General features: G+C 42.2%; 1 protein-coding gene across 1 annotated transcript in view; it reads right to left on the reverse strand.

The window, feature by feature from the left end:
• The window catches only part of cacna2d3a (calcium channel, voltage-dependent, alpha 2/delta subunit 3a), a 705,663-nt gene that overhangs the window by 607,362 nt on the left and 76,378 nt on the right, over positions 1-21,923 (reverse strand). The window lies entirely within an intron of this gene.

Genomic DNA, 21,923 nt, shown 5'->3' on the forward strand with positions numbered 1-21,923 from the left:
TATTACATTATATTCTTGAGATACAATAAACACAGTGGAGGCAATAGAGTTTCTATTCATCTCTGCCAGTAATATCAGTGCAATCTGGGTGGAGTCGGCTGAAGCAGTGCAAAAGATTGGGGAATTTTAAATGTGAGTTACACGCAAAACCACTTACGTTTGTGTTTACCCCAATCTTCAATGCTGGTTCAAGATTCAATTTACCCAAATCAGGCTCCACCCACAAACTGGGCATGCCTTCAGCTCATAATTGCAAGATTCCACCTATTGCGCTAGTTATGGAAGGCTCTTCAAAGGCTTTTCTTAGGCGCGACACACGAGGAAACATGTTAAGTTTTTTTCACATCAAATTCTATTTAATTTACTAAGAAACTGACTAGTGTATGCCAAAGAAACTATTAATTTGTTCAGTGTTTTTTTAAGTCATTTTCAGTGATTTTAAGTCAGGTTATACACACGTGGAGGACTGGACAACCTTGTTAAAAATGCTTATTTTTGGTGATAAACCATTGTTCAGCTGTATTAATAAAATTGCATCAGGTCAGTAGTCTTAAATACATCAAGGAATACTTTTTAATGGAAAAAAAAATTACATTTAATTTTGCTGCCCAATTGTGCTCGTTCATGGAAGATTTACTTTTTAACTATGCAAATAATTTTTTGTAGAAATCTGAACAGCAACCTAACCAGCACAATTTCAAGCGCATTTTGGATGCAATTTCCCAATTCCGCCGAAAGCGCTAAATCTATCCCTAGCATTTTAAATATTTACTATATATCATTAGCTTTAAACCAAGAAGTCTTGACTGCTAAAAGCTGTACCATTAACTAAATATTATCAATGAATGTAGCAGACACATAATTGCACAGTAGTATATTTTGGATTGTCCTGCTAAATAAACAGACCAAGAATATACCCTGTAATAAAAACAATTAGGACTGGAGTTATACTTAGTGTAAAGCAGTTTGTCATGGACCTCTTGAGGGGATCTCACAACATTTGACTTCATTGTATTTTGGAATCAAATCAGCACTTAACCCTATAATTATACTGGCAATTTTGTGATTATGCACATCCAAACCTGTTTTGCAAAATGCACAAATGGCAGTGGCAATTGCATTTGCATTCTCACAATCCAGTTTATATTCATCTTTGCAGCCTATTACTCACTACTATTGCTCTTCTTTAATACTTTTGTTTTCAGCTTTCCTGCTTTTTTGGCTTTCAGTACTAACTTACTTTGTTGAATTCCCATCAATAATTCTTCTCACTCTTTGCACACAAGATGCAAGAACAGGGGTGATAAGAGAAATGCCATTGGTAGAAGAACTAGTGAGGGATCCTGAACAGAGGCAATGAGGAATTCACATTTTCAATTTAAGAATATTTAAGATGGTGGCATAGAGGACAGAGAGGATCAACGAATCAGGAAATGACAGGGAAATGGAATACTTTCATAATGTGAGAGGTGAGTTAATGGCTCAGCGATTCCAGTGACCTGCTCATTCCCCTACCTTGAAAACTTACACAAAGTCCCTCTTCATTAACAGTCCTTGTTACATCCTTCATCATTCCCTTAATTCCACCCTTAATTCCACATTAAAGACTACTGAAACCATTCAGTCAACTTTGATAGCAATGATATACTGACAGTACAGACTCAGAAGCTGCTATTAAACCACACCGAAGGTGATAAAGGTGAGGAATTAAATTCCCAACATAATAATTGCCTTGAATTAATTTCTCACTCAAGTATTTACCCACACCGCCATTCTTATAATGAAGTTTCCGAACACTATTAATCCTACAAGGTGCCCCCACCAGCCCCCCAGCAACCTCCACCTTGTGGCCTCAGCACAACTGCTGGAAGTCTGCTGTAATGAGATAATTAGGAGGATAGAGGGTGTCCTCTGCAATCGCAATTGAAAGTGCAGGTGGTTGTGTTGCCTACCAGGTGCTAGGGTAAGGGATATCTCAAAGCACCTGGAAAGGAACTAGGAAAGGGAGGGGAAAGAAGCAGTTGTGATTCATGTTGCAACCATTGACATAATAAAGAGGAGGGAGGTAGTCATCCTGCTTATGGAGTTTTTTTATTTGTTCATGGGTGTGGGTCACCCTGGCAAGGCGAGTTTTTACTACCTATCCCTAATTACCCTTGATAAAATGGTAAGCCACCTTCCTGAACCACTGCAGTCTGTGGGGTGCAGTAACACACATAGTGCTGTTAGGGAGGGATTTCCATAATGTTTACCCAATGATGAAGAAGGAACAACAATTTATTTCCAAGACAGGACGATGTGTAACTTGGTGTGGAACTTGCAGGTGGTGGTGTTCCCCTGCATCTGCTGCCCTTGTTCTTCTAGTTGGTAGAGGTCGCAGGTTTGGAAGGTGCTGTTGAAGAAACCTTGGCGAGTTGCTGCAGTGCATCTTGTAGATGGTACACACTGCAGCTATGGTGCACCGGTGACGGAGGGAGTGAAGCATCAGGAGTTAAGCACCAAATTAAAAGGTTTTGAATAATTAGCAGCTTTGAACAATTATTTGGATGAGCTAGAGAGGAAACTTTAGTGCAGTCATTGCACTGCTCCACTGGTGCAATTGGTGCCAACAATGCTGCACAAAAGCAGCCAAGGACAAAAGTGTGGGCATGACAGCAGGGAGGTGAATTAAAATAACTGGCGACCAAAAGCTCGGGGTCATGCTTGCAACTGAGCAGAAATGTTCTGCTAAGCAGTCACCCAATCTTCCCAATGTAGAAGCGACCACATTGTGAGCAGCGAATACAGTATACTAAATTGAAAGAAGTACAAGAAAATTGCTGCTTCACCTGGAAGGAGTGTTTGGGGCCTTGGATGGTGAGAAGAGCGGAGGTAAAAGGGCAGGTATTACACCTCCTGAGATTGTATGTGAAGGTGCTGTGGGAAGGGGACGAGATGTTGGGGGCGGACCAGGGTGTCGCAGAGGGAACGATCCCTTCAGAATGCTGACAGGGGAGGGGAGGGGAGGGGAAGATGTGTTTGGTGGTGGCATCACGCTGGAGGTGGCGGAAATGGCAGGGGATGATCCTTTGGATGTAGAGGCTGGTGAAGTGGAAAGTGAGGACAAGGGGAACCCTGTCGTGGTTCTGGGAGGGAGGGTAAGGGCAGAAGTGTGGGAAATGGGTTGGACACGGTCAAGGGCCCTGTCAACCACAGTGCAGGGGAATCCTCGGTTGAAGAAAAAGGAAGTACTGTTGTGGAAGGTTGCATCATCAAAACAAATGCGTTGGAGACAGAGAAACTCAGAGAATGGAATAGAGTCCTTACAGGAGGCATGGTGTGAGGAAGTGTAGTTGAGATAGCTGTGGGAGTCAGTGGGCTTATAATAAATACTAGTGGACAGCCTATCCCAAGAGACGGAGACAGAGAAGTTGAGGAAGGGAAGGGAAGTGTCAGAAATGAACCATGTAAGGGTGAGAAAAGGGTGGAAATTGGAAGCAAAGCTGATGATGTTTTCTAGTTTGGAGCGAGAGCAGGAAACGGCACTGATACAGTCATCAATGTAGCGGCAGGAGTTCTGAGTAGGACTGGAACAAGGGGTGTTCGACATACCCCAGAAAAAGACAGGCATAACTAGGACCCATGCGGGTACCCACAGCAGCACCTTTAATTTAGAGGAAGTAAGTTGAGTTGAAGGAGAAATTGTTCAATGTGAGAAAAAGCTCAGCCAGGCGGAAGAGGGTGGTGGTGGATGGGGACTAGTTGGGCCTCTGTTCAAGAAAGAAGCGGTGAGCCCTCAGACCATCTTGGTGGGGGTGAGACGTATAGAGAGATTGGACATCCAATCTGATTGGATGTCCAGTTCTGATGAAAGGTCACAGAACTGAAAACTTATCACTGCTTCTCTCTCTACAGATGCTGCCAGACCTGCTGAGTATTTCCAGCACTTTCTGCTTTTATTTTGGATTTCCAGTATCCGAAGTATTTTGCTTTTACATATGCTGTGCAAAAGCCTCAATTGGAGTGCTAACAATAAAATTATTCGAAGGCTCTCAGAAAGGAGATAATTAAATCAATAGTATACAAATTTAGCATATCTTCACAATTCTGCTTTCTAATGTAGTACAATTATAGGATATGGCCCTCAAAATGGACCAGGCCTCCTACCAGGACTAATGGGCAGCTAGCATTCCATTAGCCAGCTACCCAAAGTCCGCTCAAGGAGAAAATCTACCCCAATATAACAAAAGAGTTAACTATAGTTAAAAATAATGAATTGGTCCGGGAGCTCCTCCAGCTAATTGCAGATCAAATGACTTCCATGATGTGAATGTCCTCTCTGAGTTCAAGGACTGCTGCATCTCAGCTCATTTCCATTGATAGTGGATGTTACGGGATGAGTAGAAGCAGCAGTGACGTTATTATTGATTGTCTATAACCCAGTGAAGAAAACTGCTGCTCGTGGTGCCTGGCAACTTGAAAGCTCTTTCATTCTGCTTTTCATACATCATTATGTTTCCAAACACCTACTAAGTAAGATTCACTTGCAAATATCATGCATAAAGAATTCGATTGAAGAATGTATTCCCTGCAGGAATGAGCACATGTCCACATGAGAACAGAAATTCAGACAGCCATTTATCAAAATATCTCAACCAAAAATGTAATCAGTACCAGGTCAGTTCCATTCTTGCACTCTGAAGAGATTTTCAGGCTGATTTGAGCTCAGGTAACCTTCATCAGTTGCAGCCACGATACTTTATCCTTGTGCTCCAGCATTCGTCGCAGCTCATGTACTTCAACAATACAGCCATCAATTACCAAGACGACAACCCATCTATCAGTTCAATTAATCAGTGGTGATTAAAAGCCATGGCTATTTTAAGGATGGCTCACCTATAAGCTTAAGGTGAAAATCTTTTGCTTTTGCATTTCAAGCCACAGCCATTTACTCAACTAAAATAGCAAGCCTCCAGCACCCAAGAATTATACAGTATTAAAACTGAAGAAGTTATGGTAAATTTTCATAAAGTTTACAGTCAAAGACTATAATATTCGTTCAGATTACATATTAAGATAATCATAAGATATATTACAGTAATTAAACAAAATCAATTTTACTCCAATACAATGTAATGTGGTATCCATAAGTTCATGAATTTGGCTACGAATGCTATGTGAGAATTGGAGAGTAAATAACCCACATCATTCTTGTGTACCATCCAGCAGCCAATTAAATACAGACTGTAACGACCAGGTGAGAAAGGGGTCTAGGATTCCCTGTCAACCTTCACCTGGTCTTACCGTAACAGGGTGTCATTTTTAAACACACCATTTTTTTTAGCTCCCCCTTAGTGAATCCTTGTTCATTAACTTCCAATTATAAGGCAAAGAAATTAGCCAAACAGGTTTTCTTAGGTTTAAAGAAAAAAGGTTAACTTTATTAAACTTAAACTCTAATTCGGTTAACGCCTACGCTTACATGACGTGCCCATGCAGAAAGAGACAGAAAAGAGCAGAAGAAATAAAGTGGAAAAGCTGAAGGCAATATCTGAAGATGGTTTTGGTTACTGTTCTTCGAGCTCATTGTAAAGTCCTTGATTGTAGGTAGGTCTTGCTTTTCATTGGGGCCCAGTATTCTTCTTAAACATTGTTCGATGTAGGAGACTTTTCTCTCTTGAAGTTCATGTGTCCTCAGTGGGTCCAGAGGCTTGTGAGAAAGAGATGGCAGCAGACAGGAGAGGTCTTCTCACTCCAAAAGCAAACAGTCTTTGAGTTCAAAAACTCCGTGGTTAGCTCAAAAAACCCTGGACCAGCCAGTTAGTCATGTGACCAGCTTGTTTAACCAGTTCTGGCTTTTGTCGATTGTATCACCTTAGCAATCTCTGGAATGCTCTTCCTTATACCGTCAATGTCTGGTGATCAAAATCCATTGTGGGTTGAATGTGTCAGGGAATGGTCCTTTTGTCTCCACAAGAACTGTCTGTTAGTATGCAAATGTTTTTCAGCTAAGTGTCTGGCAGACCTTGTAACAGGCATTCTCTTCTTCCCAGCAAGTTTAAAATCAATGTTCATATGACAAAATCAATATGCCTCATTCTTGGCAGGTGGGGGCCTGCATGACAAGACATTGACATAAATTGGTAGGCCATTGCCTGCTAATCCTCTGAGCTGGGTAATGAAATGTGGCATGGAGAGAGCAAATCTCAAACTGGAGAGAAAAGTGAGGACATAAAATGATGATCATTGCTAAAAAAAAGTAGCTTTTCTTGGGAAGGGAGATGAGGCAGAGGTAATTTCTTTTAAAAAAATGATGCCATGAATAAGTAATGTAATGATGCTCTGTCAAACTATTTTCATGAAAATAATGTCCCTTTTTGGTAGTTAATTTCATGCTGGTCTACAAAGAGGACTTTGCAGATACCACATTTGTGACCCCGAGGCTCCTAAATAACTCAAGCATGTATGTCATATATCTAAACCTCTTGACTCATTTAACATTGTCGGCATACTTTATCTCTTTATCGTTTGCATTTTGAATGTATTACAATCTTGATTGTACAATTTGTGCAGTCGCACTATCATCAGCAGGATGCACTGAAGAGCACTGGTCCATGTGATCCAGGCATAACACGGTGGATTTTCAGGCTTGTACTAATTAAGAATGTCTTTGGCCAGTGGATGACCACTGGATAACATATTGATAGTGGAGTTTGGATTATTCATGCCTTTGATTTGACATCACAATATAATTCATGTCCAACTTATCTTCCATGGTCCTTTATCTATTTGCTGAGTCTACCCCCGAGGCACAAACTAAAATAAGTTTCACACCTTCTTTAAACTGCTTCATGGCAAACAAACAGAAAAGGGAGGGGAAAAAAAGAGTTGCGTTGCAACTGCTCACTTTAAAGCAGCCAGGTCTCCAGCTGTTTGTGAGAGAAACGTGACTGCCTCTGATGTTGATGGAGCAGGTTATAGAGTTGTTCATCTTGTATTATCCTGTGATCACAGGGGGCCCATGTTAACAGACAATGTATCCTAAGAAGTGTTGGATTATAGAACCCACATGGGTCCCAGCTATGCCTGCCTTTTTGAGGGATATGTGGAACACTCCTTGTTCCAGTCCTACTCAGGTCCCCTCCCTCACCTCTTTTTCCATTCCATTGATGACTGTATTGGTGACTTTTTCTGCTCTTGCCCTGAACTAGAAAACTTCATCAACTTTGCTTCCAATTTCCACCCTTCTCTCACCTTCACATGGTCCATCTCTGACACTTTCCTTCCTTTCCACGACTTCTCTGTCTCCATTTCTGGGGATAGGCTATCAACAAATATTCACTATAAGTCCATTGACTCCCACAGCTACCTTAATGACACACCCTGCTTCCTGTAAGGATTCCATTCCATTCTCCCAGTTCCTCTGTCTCCATCACACCTGATCTGATGATGCAATCTTCCACATCTGCGCTTCTGCGATGCCTTCCTTTTTCAACCGAGGATTTCCTCCCAGGGTCCTCGACTGTGTCCGACCCATTTCCCGCATTCTGCTCTCATCCCTTCCCCTCCCTCCCAGAACACTACTCACTTTCCACCCCACCAGTCTCCACATTCAAAGGATCATCCTCCGCCATTTCCGCTACCTCCAGCATAATGCCAACACCAAACACATCATCTCTTCCCCCATCAGTATTCCAAAGGGACTATTCCCTCCGCAACACCCCGGTCCACTCCTCCATCACCCCCAACACCCCATCCCCTTCCCATGCACCTTTCCATGTAAGCGCAGGAGATGCAACAACTGCCCTTTTACATCCTCTCTTCTCACCATCCAAGGCTCCAAATACTCCTTCCAGGTGAAATAGTGATTTACTTATTCTTCTTTCAATTTAGTATACTGTATTCACTATTCACAATGCAATCGCCTCTACATTGGGGAGATCAAATGCAGATTTGGTAACCACTTTGCGGAACACCTCCATTCAGTCCGTAAGCATGATCCCGAGCTTCCGGTCGCCTGCCATTTTAATTCTCCACCTTGCTCTCACACTGACATCTCAGTCCTCAGCCTACTGCTGTGTTCCAATGAAGCTCAATGCAAGCTCAGTTAGCATTTTGAAGCCTTCCAGACTCAACATTGAGTTCAACAATTTCAAGCCATAGTGTCTGTTGTATATTGTTGTCAGTGTAGTTCGAGTGTTGTTTACAGATGTCTCGGAGTCTTTGTATGGCTAAATAGCAGCTTGTTTATTTTATATACATAACTATTTACACTCTCTTAAAGTATGTCCTGCTAGCACCTCTCATGATGCTTCTAGCTTCTTCCAAGCCTAATACCCATGTGACTATTACATCATCATCACTACAGCGGGAGGGGTTACTCTCACTGTCTCAAACAATAACCGTTTCAGACCCTTAAACTACATCTCCCCCAGGTTTTTGTCTAGATATATTTTTGATATATATACATTCATTCATTTTGACCTTACATACGACCCCATCTTCTCCCAAGTCTCTGACATCACAGATTCAGTCTATCAGGAGGCTTCACGACTCTCCCTGATTGTGTTCTTGTTGGACTTGGAAGATCAGTAGTCTTTCTTGAAAGTCTTTTTTGGTGATTTGGATGGCTTTGACCAATGTTTACAGTATCCTGTTGTCCTGTGTTTCTTGATCATTATCCGAATCCTTCTGATATATGACTGGTTGTTGTGTTTGAGGAATAGGGATAAGGTTTCTCCTATTTCAGTGTATAGTACCCTCGGAAGTGTGTACTACGTAAGATCTCAGATGAACTTCATCTCTCTGGATGACTCTACCTTCACATCCTCGATCTCATATCCATACCTTCTCTCCATCCTTTAACATTGTTAGGTTTCTGGTACAAAATCTCTTATTGTAATTGCGAGTTTGTTGGTTCCTGTAAGAATTCTCTCTGTCTTGAACTTTTTTGTAGTCTTGTACGACCAGCCTCGGAAGTAGTTTTCTGGGTAGAATAAGAAGTTGAGTTTTTACCTTCCTCTCCATCAACAGCTCTGAAGGTGAAAGTCCACATAACAATGGAGTAGACTGATAATTCAATAGAGTAGTTGGAAAATCTTCGTTCTTCTTCTACAACGATTTAATAGTTCATACTCCTCCACCTGCTTCACAATTCAATTGAGGGTAATGAGGGGAACTTGTGAGATGCTAAAAGCCCCACTTCCTTGCAAATTGTGAAGTATTCATTTGCAAACTGTGGTCCATTGTTTGACACAACCTTGTCAGGAATACCATGCATTGCAAAGATCTCCTGTGAAGCTCTAATAACAGATTCGGTTGTTGTTGAGTACAATCTTTTAACTTCAATCCATCTTAAGAAACAATCAATCACTATTGTTATGAAAGTGCTTCTTTTTTTAAGTATTATTTGAAGACTTGTGGTTGAAGATTGCGGAGATGCATTCATTTGGGACTGAAATGATTCCATAGATGCTGGACTTTGTTTTTTTTTTAAAAAAGGTTATTGGAAGGACTTGCGCTTTCTGTTTAAAACAACATTTACTGGATGTCAGGGTTTCAGGTCTGATGAAGGGTCACTGACCTGAAACGTTAACTCTTGTTTTTATTTCAGATTTACAGTATCTGCAGTATTTTGCCTTTAATTTATTGGATGTCACATGTCTTCAGCTAAGTAAACAGCAGCTGCCTTCTGACTATGGGAGTTGTTTACAGACAAGTGACATGCCAAGATTTACTGTGGTCAAGAGTTGGTTTCATTTTGAATATTGTTTTGAGTCAGTTGGAGGTCAGCCTGCTGAGAGAGAAGACATCAGTTCATCTCTTTTCTCCATCTTTCTTTGAAACCCTGTGAATCCAGTGTGATAGCTGAAACCCCTGATGCCACATTTCTCCTGGAAAGCCTGCCAAATTAATCCTCATTGCCGCCTGAAAAGAACTGCTACAGAAAGATCCCAGTGACAGCCGTCTACATGTATTCGGGACACCAGAATAAAGGGACAACTGACATCATTCCAAATCTTCTCCTTTTCCTTCAAGAGTTACCAGGTATTTCGCCAAAGGACTTTTTTTGTCTTTTTTCTAAGAAGATATCTACAGAGAAAATTTCTTTATTTTTCCTTTAACTGGTGTGTGTTAGGTATTTAGAAGGGAATATATATATATGTACTGTCATATTTCAGACTGTGTGTTAAAAGTTTTGCATCTTTAGTATTGCTGAAAAGAGAGATATTTTGTATCACCTTTGAAATGGAGCAGTCAAATGAGCTCCCTTTCCTTGACATATTAGTTGAGAAATCTGCTAGGGGGGTTCTCTACCACGAGCCTACCTTCACTGGTCAATACATGCATTGGGATTCTTACAGTTCTACGTGCTATAAGATTGGCATTATCGGCAACCTCGTAAATAGGGCCCGAGCCATTTGCTCACCATGCAAGCTTGATGCTGAAATAGGGTGAATCAAAGACATCCTGCACGACAATGGCTACCCTGATCAGATCATTTCTCACTGTATATCGCACAAACTTATGAACGGGCCTAAGGCTGTCATTTTCAGCCCTGAAAAGTGCTCAGTCTACCTCAGATTACCCTGGAAGGGTAATGTATCCCAAAAATTTGAGCAACAGGTGAAGCTAGCTGTTTCACGCTGCTACTAGGCAGTAGCAACACGTGTAATGTTCGCTACTAACAGGATGCTACCTATCACACAAATGAGTAATGTGATATATGAATCTCAATGCCAGTATGATGCTAGGTAAAGCCATACATCCCAAAGACTGGCAGATCGTATCAAACAACATGTCCCTTCCGCTGTTCACAATGGGCAATATACAGACTGTACCCAACCAGCCCGTGCTTGCAAAACGTATAACAGTGTCCAACATTAGATGTGATTGCATGATTGGACAACATTTGCTAAATAATCCTCAGTGTGCTAAGAATTACACTGACAACCAATTTAAAATTGTCAGTCAGGCTTGCAGTGTGGCGCATTTGCGCGTACTAGAAGCTACATATATTACTTCACAGGGCCCTGTTCTTTGCAGACAGAAAGATCATGTACACACATTGCATTGCACCCGTTTCAGCTAAACAAAATAACTGACAGCCATTCGTTGGTTCATGCCTCAGGGCAATGCCTCGACCAATCAGAATCAAGCTACCTGGTTGAAATTTCAAATAAAGCTTGGCAGTTAACTGTCAGTCACCATAAACTGGTGCATTCTTGATGGCAATGCTTGTACCAATCAGAGTCCACTTGCCAACGAATCAGCATTCACTTCTCATACAGTATAAATTTGTTACTTTCCCTTACATTGGTAATTTTGCGAATTGTCTTGGTGAGTGCAAGACGAAAAGCTTGAACAAAATGTCTGCTTTCAGCAATACTCAAGTTCTGTACCACCAAATGACTTTGCATATTTATTGAATAAGTTTATAATAAATTAATAATTTTGTTGTTTATTAAAGAAACCTGGTTGGTGTATTTTATTCTGAAATAATAATAGAGAAAGACAGTGCACTTCTCCCACCTCAGTCATAGCATATAACTGGGGGCTCTGTACAGGATAACCCAAAGCCAACGAGGTGCAATTGTAAGTGGGGTAACAATAACTGAAAAGGGGAAAGGAAAACACCAGGTTTCTTGTGTATTAGAGTAAAGTTTACACTACCAGAACGGCTTTGTCAGTTGCTACGACCTTTCTGGGGAGGGAGGATTTATCCCTGAGTGATTTGAAAACTTAATCAAGGCTAGGCTAAAGGAATTGGCAGAAAAGTTGGTGTTAGAATTAAAATCAGGGACTAAGAAAGCAGACATAATTGAGGTAATAGCACAGCATTTGAAATTGGAAAAAGGAAAAAGCAATCCAGATGATAGTTCAGTTGAATAAGCTAGAATTCAGTTACAGGTGAAGCAGCTTGAACAAGAAAAAGAAATGAAAAAACTTGAACTTGAAAGAGAAAAATAAATAAGAAATCTTGAACTAGAATTTAAAAGGGACCAAACAGAGCAGCAGAAGAAAAAGTGAAGAAAGGGAGCAAGAAAGGATATTCCAATTAAAAAAGATAGAACTAAAAAAAAAGATGGCCTTGGCACCAATAAAAATTCTCATGGGGCAAGATCTGACTCCAACTCAGGAACCAGTGGAGAGCTACTTAAATTTGTACAGGCCCTCCCAAAGTTGAGGAAAGGGACATAGAGGCATTTTTCATTTCTTTTGAAAAGATAGCTAGACAGATGAAATGGCTGAAGCAAAGCAGGTTGATGGGCAGAGCTCATGGAGTTTATGCCATTCTTTCTGAGGAGGCTTCTGCAGATTATGAGATGGCTAAAAAGGCTATTCTCACTGCTTTTGAGTTAGTCCCTGAAGCTTATGGGCAGAAGTTTCAGAACCTCTGGAGATTGTCTGAACAGACTTATATAGAATTTCAGAGGGTAAAGCAAATTAATTTTGATCATTGAATGTGAGCACTAAAGGTAGAGGCCAGGTATGAGACCCTTAGCAAAATAATTCTCCTGGAAGAATTTAAAAATTCAGGTCCTCCGTTAGTAAGAACACATGTAGAGAACCACAAGGTTTCAACAGCCAGACAGGCAGCTGAGATTACTGACGAGCTTGTTTACAAGTCCAAACACTTTTTCCATCACCCCCACAAACCTAAGAAGGATAGAAGGTGGGAGGGTGAAAGGAAGGCAAGTAGCCAGGGACAAGAAGAGATAGCAGGGAATGCCCTGGGATCTCCTCCTCAGGCCGGAAAGGAAGGTGCTGAGGATGGAAGTGAGGTCCGAAAGCCTAAGTGTTTCTATTGCCGCAAGGTGGGACACTTTTGTGCAGAATGCTGGAAGTTGCGTGGTAAACCCTTGGGATTTATTGGGGGGACACAAGACCAATGCAGAGAAAGGGGCCCTGATTGAGAGTGCAATAGAGCAAGCTGTAGCTCTGACTGCAGCTGTAAGGCCAAGTACAAAAACAGCTGTGAATGTGGTGGTCATGAACAATTCGTGTGGTGGCATTGCTTTTGTTATATGCATGCTGCCCACATGTGCATAGGTTGCCACCAGAGTCATGAGCCATGCCATCAAAGGATAGCCCTTGTTGCCCTGTTGCCACCCTCTGGTTTGGCATGCTGACTCAAATGCGGATGCACAGCGGACTGCCACAGACTGAAGGCATATGACTGCTGTCAAGATACTGGGCATGGTTCGCTGCATATGATCGCACACCAGCTGGATGTTGAGGGAGTGGAATCCTTTTTGGTTGCAGTACATCCCACAGCAGACATGCGGTGTCTGCAAAGAGATATGTGTGCAGCCAATGGCACCCTGCACCATGGAGAAGCCTATGATCCTTACAAAGATACGTGCTCGCTCTGCCAGCTGCTCTTTGGCAAGATAAAATGAAATGTAGTTAGCTTTCTTGGAACAGAGAGCGTCAGTGACCTCCCTTATGCAACAATGGATAGAAAACTGCAAGATGCTACAAATATCACCTTCTCCAGTCTGGAAGGAACCAGATGAATACAAGTTCATCACCATGGTCACCTTCACAACCACTGGCAATGCCGTCCTCGCCCTGCTCTGAGGTTGCAGTTGTGGTTGCAGCAGGTAGAAGAATTCAGTGAGGGTGGTCGTAGTGAAGTGGAGACATCTAGCACACTGTTCCTCGCTGAGGTTCAGATAAGTGAATTTTTCCCTGAATACTCCGAGTGGATACAGATCCCTACTGAGAGCCCATCGCCCCCTTCTCCTCCCTCTTCCAGCAGCTTGTCCTGCTCTATGTCACCTCTGCTCATTCTCCTTGTCTTGCTGCAGTCCAAGAAGAATACATACTAGTGCACACACATCTAGGAGCAAGTGGTTTGTGCAGAATCCTTGAAGTCAGAAAGTCTTTCAACCAGTGCCACGCCACTCCCTACAGACGTCAGCAACACTAACAACTCTGGAAACCACCAAACACTTTTACAACTGCAGCAAGAGCCAGTAGAAATCAATCAGAAACTAACCTGTAAGTAGTTGGTGATCCCTTTAATTAGCACTTGTGCTGAACTCTTTAACTGGAACACTGAGTTCCAAAATGGAAGCACTGGAATTCAATCAGTATAGCACACTGATTGATATCGCAATCTGCCTACTCTCTGTACCTCCAGCTACGGTCGTTTTGTGCGCACTAATGCTCTCAGCAAAATGGCATCCACCAGATGAGTGTGTGCCCATTGCAGACACCATTTTGAAGGCAAAACACTTTGCAGAGCTTTGATCTGATTGTGGGATTGCTTAGCTCTGTCTGTAGCATGCTGCTTCCACTGTCTAGTATGCAACTAGGACTGTATTGAAGCTTCACCAGGTTTGCACCTCATTGAACTAGGATTGGTTCCATGGCTTGATGCTAATGGTAGAGTGAGAAGTGTGCTGCTCCATGAGGTTACGGATTGTGGTTGATGGTCCATAGCACCTCATGGATACCCAGTTTTCAGTTGCCAGATCTGTTCTGAATTCATCCTCTTTAGCACAATGGTATTGCCACACAACACGATGGAGGGTGTCCTCAGTACGAAGACAGGGTTTGGTCTCTACTAATACTGTCATGGACAGATGTATCTGTAGCAGGTAGATTGGTGAGGCAGGCCCAGTCTGGCAGGTATATCCTTCAGGACTTGGACAGCTCAGTCAGTAGTGGTGCTACTGAGTCACTCTTAGTAATGGACATTAAAGTACCCCCACCCCTCCCCCCCCCCCAGCCAGAGTGCATTCTGTGCTCTTGTTAATCTCAGTGCTTCTTTCAACATGGAGGAGTACTGATTCATCAGCTAAGGGAGGGTGGTAGGTGTTGTATATTGTTGCTGCCATTTCAGATGCTAGGTTGAGCAGAGATCTCGGAGTCGTTGTAAATCTAAACAGTAACTCATTTATTATATTTACATGGACAATATAGATTTTCTATAAGCCTATCTAGCTGTTACTCTGCATGATGCTTCTTGCTTCTCCCCAAGCCTATTACAAATGTGATCTTTTACATTATCATCACAGTGGGAGGTGTACTCTCACTGTACCAAACATTAACACTTTCAGATCCTAATACGACATCTCACCCCAAGTCTTTGCCCATATATATATTTTTATACATATATATATATCTACCCCATCTCCCCCAAGTCTCTGACATCACAGATTCAATCTGTCAGGAGGCTTAACAACTTTCCCTGACCATGTTCTTGTTGGACTCATGAGATCAGTAGCCTTTCTCTGAACTCTTGGTCATTACTGGGATGGCCTTCATTGAGGTCTGTAGTATCCGGTTTTCTCTTAACTTCAGGATCAACATCTGATTCATCCAAATATATGACGGACATCTTTGAGTAACAGGAATAAGGTTTCTCCTATTTTGTCTGATAGTGCACTTCTGGAAAGTGTACTAAATAAGATTTCTGATGAGTTTCATCTCCCTGGATAATTGTTCCTTCTCTGGCTTGGTCACATATCCATGTCTTTAGCTCTTCCATCAACTTGGGTAGGTTTCTGGTACGATATCTCCTACTGTAATTCTGAGCTTGTTGTTTCCTATAAGACTTTTCTCTGTCTTGAACTCTGATAAACCTAGACTTCTAGCCCTGGAAGTAGTTTTTCTAGGTAAGATTGGAAGTTGAGTTTTGAGCTTCCTCCCCATTAACAGCTCTGACAATGCTAATCCACATAGTAATAAAGTAGATCCGTAGTTTAAGAGTGCAGTTTGAAAATCTTCATTTTTCTTCATGACACTTTAATGGTTCTGACTTCTCTTTCGGCTTCACCATTAGATTGAGAATATCTAAGGGAACTTGTAAGATGTATGAATTCACATTTTCCCCCAAATTTTGTGAAGTATTTGTTTGAAAATTGTGGTCCATTATCTGATACAACTTAATCAGGAATGCCATGTGTTGCAAAGATCTCCTATAAAACTCGAATGACAGATTCAGTAGTCATTGTACACAACCTCTTCACTTCAATCCATCTTGAAAAATATCACTATCATGTAGGATTTCCCATGGAACATAAATAGAACTGTCCCTAGACATTTCATGGTCTGGTTGGAAATTGTGTTGATATAAGGGGTTCACTCTGGTCTGGTCTGTGCACTGTGCATACCTGGCAATTAGAGATCATTTGCTCTATATCTCTGGATATCTCTGGTCACCAGATGGATGACTGAGCCCATGTTCTACATTGCGTGATACTCATGTGGCCCTGATGTAATCTTTCCAAGATATTTGTTCGGACTGAGAATGGAATCACCAGCCTGTTACTATATATCAGCAAATTATCCACAATAGTGAAGTGCTTCCTGAACTCGAAGATCAGTCTTCTACATCCACCTGACTGTTCTTGAAAAAGGACTGCCCCAGCCCTGTAGATGAGGCAGCTGCTGCAATTGTGGTTGGAAATGAAGTCAGCATTTCCTTGATCCTTTGCAATGCCTGCTTCTGATGTGCATTCCAACACCATGATTGAACTTTAAGAGTTGTCTTAAGGGATCAGTAACTTGTGCTAGATTGGGCAAACATTTTGCCAAATGTTAACCATTCCCAGGAATTGTTGAAGATCATGGATAGAAGTAGGAATTGGGAATTCACTGATGACTCTCATCTTTTGCCTTTGCTATCAACAATGTGTCCTAAGAAATGAATAGACGTTTTTGAGAATTCACACTTTTGATCAAGTGTCAGGCCTTCTTCCTGTAAACAATTCAAAACTTCTCTAACCCTCAGGTCATGTTCTTCGACAGATTCAGCATGGACTAAGATGTCATCCATATAGTATATTACTCCTGCAAGGCCCTGTAAAATGTTTGACATAGTCCTTTGGAATATTTCAGGTGCAGATGTTATACCGAATGGTAAACAAATTAAACGAAATCTTCCAAACGGAGTAGCAAAGGTTGTCAGTAATCTTGACTTCTCGTCCCTGGCCAAAAGCCGCTATTCGCGTTCAGTTTCGTGAACATAATACTTTTGGATAAAAGCAAAATACTTCAGATGCTGGAAATCTGAAATAAAAACAAAAACTGCTGGAAATACTCAGCAGGTCAGGCAGCATCCGTGCAGAAAGAAGCAGAGTTACTGAGGGATAGGATCTATTCCCATTTGGAAGAAAATGGGCTTATCAGTGATAGGCAACATGGTTTTGTGCAGGGAAGGTCATGTCTTACCAACTTAATAGAATTCTTTGAGGAAGTGACAAAGTTGATTGATGAGGGAAGGGCTGTCGATGTCATATACATGGACTTCAGTAAGGCGTTTGATAAGGTTCCCCATGGCAGGCTGATGGAGAAAGTGAAGGCGCATGGGGTCCAAGGTGTACTAGCTAGATGGATAAAGAACTGGCTGGGCAACAGGAGACAGAGAGTAGCAGCAGAAGGGAGTTTCTCAAAATGGAGACGTGTGACCAGTGGTGTTCCACAGGGATCCGTGCTGGGACCACTGTTGTTTGTGATATACATTAATGATTTGGAGGAAAGTATAGGTGGACTGATTAGCAAGTTTGCAGACGACACTAAGATTGGTGGAGTAGCAGATAGTGAAGGGGACCGTCAGAGAATACAGCAGAATATAGATAGATTGGAGAGTTGGGCAGAGAAATGGCAGATGGAGTTCAATCAGGGCAAATGCGAGGTGATGCATTTTGGAAGATCCAATTCAAGAGTGAACTATACAGTAAATGGAAAAGTCCTGGGGAAAATTGATGTCCAGAGAGATTTGGGTGTTCAGGTCCACTGTTCCCTGAAGGTGGCAACGCAGGTAAATAGAGTGGTCAAGAAGGCATACGGCATGCTTTCCTTCATCGGATGGGGTATTGAGTACAAGAGTTGGCAGGTCATGTTACAGTTGTATAGGACTTTGGTTCGGCCACATTTGGAATACTGCGTGCAGTTCTGGTCACCACATTACCAAAAGGATGTGGATGCTTTGGAGAGGGCGCAGAGGAGGTTCACCAGGATGTTGCCTGGTATGGAGGGCGCTAGCTATGAAGAGAGGTTGAGTAGATTAGGATTATTTTCATTAGAAAGACGGAGGTTGAGGGGGGACCTGATTGAGGTGTACAAAATCATGAGAGGTATAGACAGGGTGGATAGCAAGAGGCTTTTTCCCAGAGTGGGGGATTCAATTACTAGAGGACACGAGTTCAAAGTGAAAGGGGAAAAGTTTAGGGGGGATATGCGTGGAAAGTTCTTTACGCAGAGGGTGGTGGGTGCCTGGAACGCCTTGCCAGCGGAGGTGGTAGATGCGGGCACGATGGCGTCTTTTAAGATGTATCTAGACAGATACATGAATGGGCAGGAAGAAAAGAGATACAGAACCTTAGAAAATAGGCGACATGTTTAGATAGAGGATCTGGATCGGCGCAGGCTTGGAGGGCCGAAGGGCCTGTTCCTGTGCTGTAATTTTCTTTGTTCTTTGTTAACGTTTCAGGTCAGTAACTTTTGGATAACTTTGCCAAGCTTTCATCTGCTGAGGACATTGGATGAACTTCCCTTGTGAAAGCCTTATTAAGCTGAGTTAGGTCTACATAAATGCAAAGAGTACCGTTTGGTTTAGGAACTGGAATCATTCCCGAGCACAACTCTGATGGTTTCGTGACAGGAGAAATGACTCCCGTCCTGGTCATCTCCTCTAGCTATATTTGGACTTGCTTCAGCAATGGGTGTGGTATCTTCCTAGGAGTAAAGATACATATCGGTTTAGCATTCTCACTCAACGTAATGCTGTATTCGGTCTTCAGTCTTCCTAGACCCAAAAATAGTTTTGGAAAATCTGCTTGAAAGTGGCTCTTGGATTTTTTTGACGGTGTCCTGCGCGCTGAGATGCTGCACATGCGCAGTCAATGCCTTGCCTTGCCTTACCAGGACTAACTGGCGCAGGTGCAGGAAAACACTCTCGCCCCTCGGCCACTCACTCCAGGCCGCTCGCTCCCCTGCTTCCTCCCTCCCATCCCTCCAGACGCTAGCTCTAGGCTGCGGGCCGCTTACCTCCGCTTGGCCAGTCGCTCCACCCGAAGAAGCAAAGTGGGCCACGAGGGGTGATGGAGCAATGTAGGAGAGAGTGGCTGAGAGGAGGGAAGCAGCCCGCGGCATAGAGCTAGCATTTGGAGAGGTGGGGCGTGGGGGAGTGGCCGGAGAGTCCATGTGGTGGGGGTGGGGGGGGGGGGGTGATGAGCGGCTGGAGAGCAGGTGGTTGGGGGGAAATGAGCAGGTGGAGAGAAAGGGGGGAATGAGCGGCCGGAGAATGGGATGGTACTGAAACTTCACAGAATTACGGAGGGCGTGCAGCAGTGTCAGAGGTGCTGTCCTTCTGAGGAGACTTTAAACAGCACAATGTTCTCCGAGTATCAAACATGTCCATTGTATGCTGCCATGGGTTGAAGTTGTTTTTCCATGATAAATTGAACAGTGCCATCTTTAATCCTGGCAGCTGCCTGAATGTTGCAGACAGTGACATTTCAGTGGAACAGGCTGCATTTCTGCATGTGCTAGTACAGCTCCACCTAGTGGTTGCGTTGTCAGCAAAAGCAAGCTGGTCTCAGTAATGGTGCCATGAAACTATCATCGATTGTCATAAAATCCATTCTGGTTCACTAATATCCTTTAGGAAAAGAAATCTGCCATCCTTACCTGGTCTGGCCTACTTGTGACTCCAGACCCACGGCAATGTGGCTGATTCTTAACAGCCCTCTGAAATGGCCTAGCAAGCCACGCAGTTGTCAAGGGCAATTAGGGATGGGTAACAAATGCTGGCCTTGCCAGTGACATCCACATTCCATGAAAGAATTTTAAAAAAGCAAGGGCAGCAGGTGCTTGGGAAGCACTACAAGTTCCCCTCCCAGCCATACACCATCCTGACTTGAAAATATAGTCTCTGTTCCTTTACTATGTTGGGACAAAATCCTGGAACTTTTGAAGTGTTGCCACTTTTGTAACGTAGGAAACATGGCCGCCAATTTGCGGCCCGCAAGGTCCCACAAATAGCAATGAAATAAATGTTCAAATAATCTTTTTTTGATGTTAGTTGAGAGTAAAATGTTAACCAGGACACGGAAGAGCTCCACTACACTTCTTCGAAACAATGCCATCTTTTATCTTCACCTGAGAGGGCAAATATGGAGCCCTGGTTTAATATCTTATCTGAAATATGGCACCTCCAACAGTACAGCACCTCCTCAGCACAGCACTTAAAGGACAGACTAGATCTTAGCTCACGGCTCTGGAGTGAAGTCAGTGGCAAGAGTGTTGCCACTGAGCCAAAGCTAGCACCTAAGGATAGGATTGTGTTAATGTGGAACAGTATTGTACGCAGACTGACACAAAATAAGTAATCCAATTTGGGAGTTAGACTGTCATGAGTTTCTTTGTGTTGTCTTAAGCAACACAATGAGGTACATGGATTCCAGTTCCTTGAAGATCTCTAGAAGGTTTATTAAAAGCTAAACTCATACATACAATACAGAGCAAACTATACACAGAACCTTTGTCCAGGCAGCTGCTGTGCTGAGTCACTATGATTTCTAGTCACACGACTATCTACTCTTACTTAGCTCATTAGCATGCTGAGTTCTTAAAGGGACAGCTCTTAAAGCAATCATGCAACATCTCCTTTCTTTCCAAAGATAATATCCTGCAGACCAAACAAAGGCAAGAGGTGTGAGACCACCTACAGAATGTATTGCAATACTGTGTGTGCTTTGCTTCAAATGAAGTATAATGAAAGGTCACCGACCTGAAACATTAACTCTGTTTCTCTCTCCACAAATGCTGCCAGACCTGCTGTGTATTTCCTGCACTTTCTGTTTTTATTTAAGTATAACTGTAGTCCACTGGACTAACTGCAAGCAATTTAAGTATAAATGTGAATCAAAAAAGATTAACGTTAGCAAAAAGCTGAAACTGTCAACCAATATTAAAATTTGAAAAGCATTCAAAAGCCATTGCTGAAGATCCAAGGTTACTAGCTGAGGACTAAATGAAAGCTGACAACTTAACTTTAGTCTGCCGGCTCTGCTTTGCACTACATCGATACTGGTCTGGGACCTGTATTATAACTGGTCGGTAAATTGCATTCTTTACTGATTTCAAATGTTTTGCTATTAGTACTTGCTTTAATTATTCCCGGATTGCATCGTACAATCCCAGGTTCTTTTTTAAAAAAATTCTGGCTTCTCTCTTCTGCCTTCATATCTTCTCTCCTTCACTCTGGTTTGTCTTCTAGTTCCCCAGCTGTAACTCTCATTGCTGAGTTGATGCTCTTGCACCCATCTTGTCTTTGTGCTTCTATGAGCTACTTCTTTGTGGCTCATGTATCCAGATTGTTTTCTTTTACCCCCAGGCTTATGGCAATTATTCTCTTCATATGGTTCTTGTTTCCAGATTGTTTTGATAGCTTCAGCCTTGTCTCACCAGCTGCTGCTCCCACAGTGCAATAATAAAATAGGAATTTCAAAAAATAAATGACACCGAAGGATTTTAGGGAAATAATGAACCGGAAGTCATGAAATACCATGTTACTTCTCAAATTACAAAATTTTGTGTGAGTTTTATAATGAGGGTTTGCCATAAGTATTATTTTACACACTTTATCTTTGTAAAGCAGCATAATTAATTAACTGTACGGTTTGAATATTTAAGCTTTTAGGAGTGTTAATAATCCTAATTTTGTTTTAGTTTTATAACAACTGTTAATAATTAATTAAGTTAGTCATAAAAGTGATTCTCAAATATTTATTCCATGTTACACAGTTGCATTCAAATATTTTGAAGAACAGTTAGTAACTGTGACTATATACTTTACTACTGGAATTAGTTCTTCCAGGAATTTGAAAAATTCCTCCTAACATTAAAGCAATCATTGGAGGGAATCAATTTTTAAACAGTTTCTTTCAAACCAACAAATTTTTGACATTCCAAGGGGTGACTTT

This window comes from Heterodontus francisci, chromosome 19 (assembly GCF_036365525.1).
Source record: "Heterodontus francisci isolate sHetFra1 chromosome 19, sHetFra1.hap1, whole genome shotgun sequence".
Taxonomy (NCBI): Eukaryota; Metazoa; Chordata; class Chondrichthyes; order Heterodontiformes; family Heterodontidae; genus Heterodontus; species Heterodontus francisci.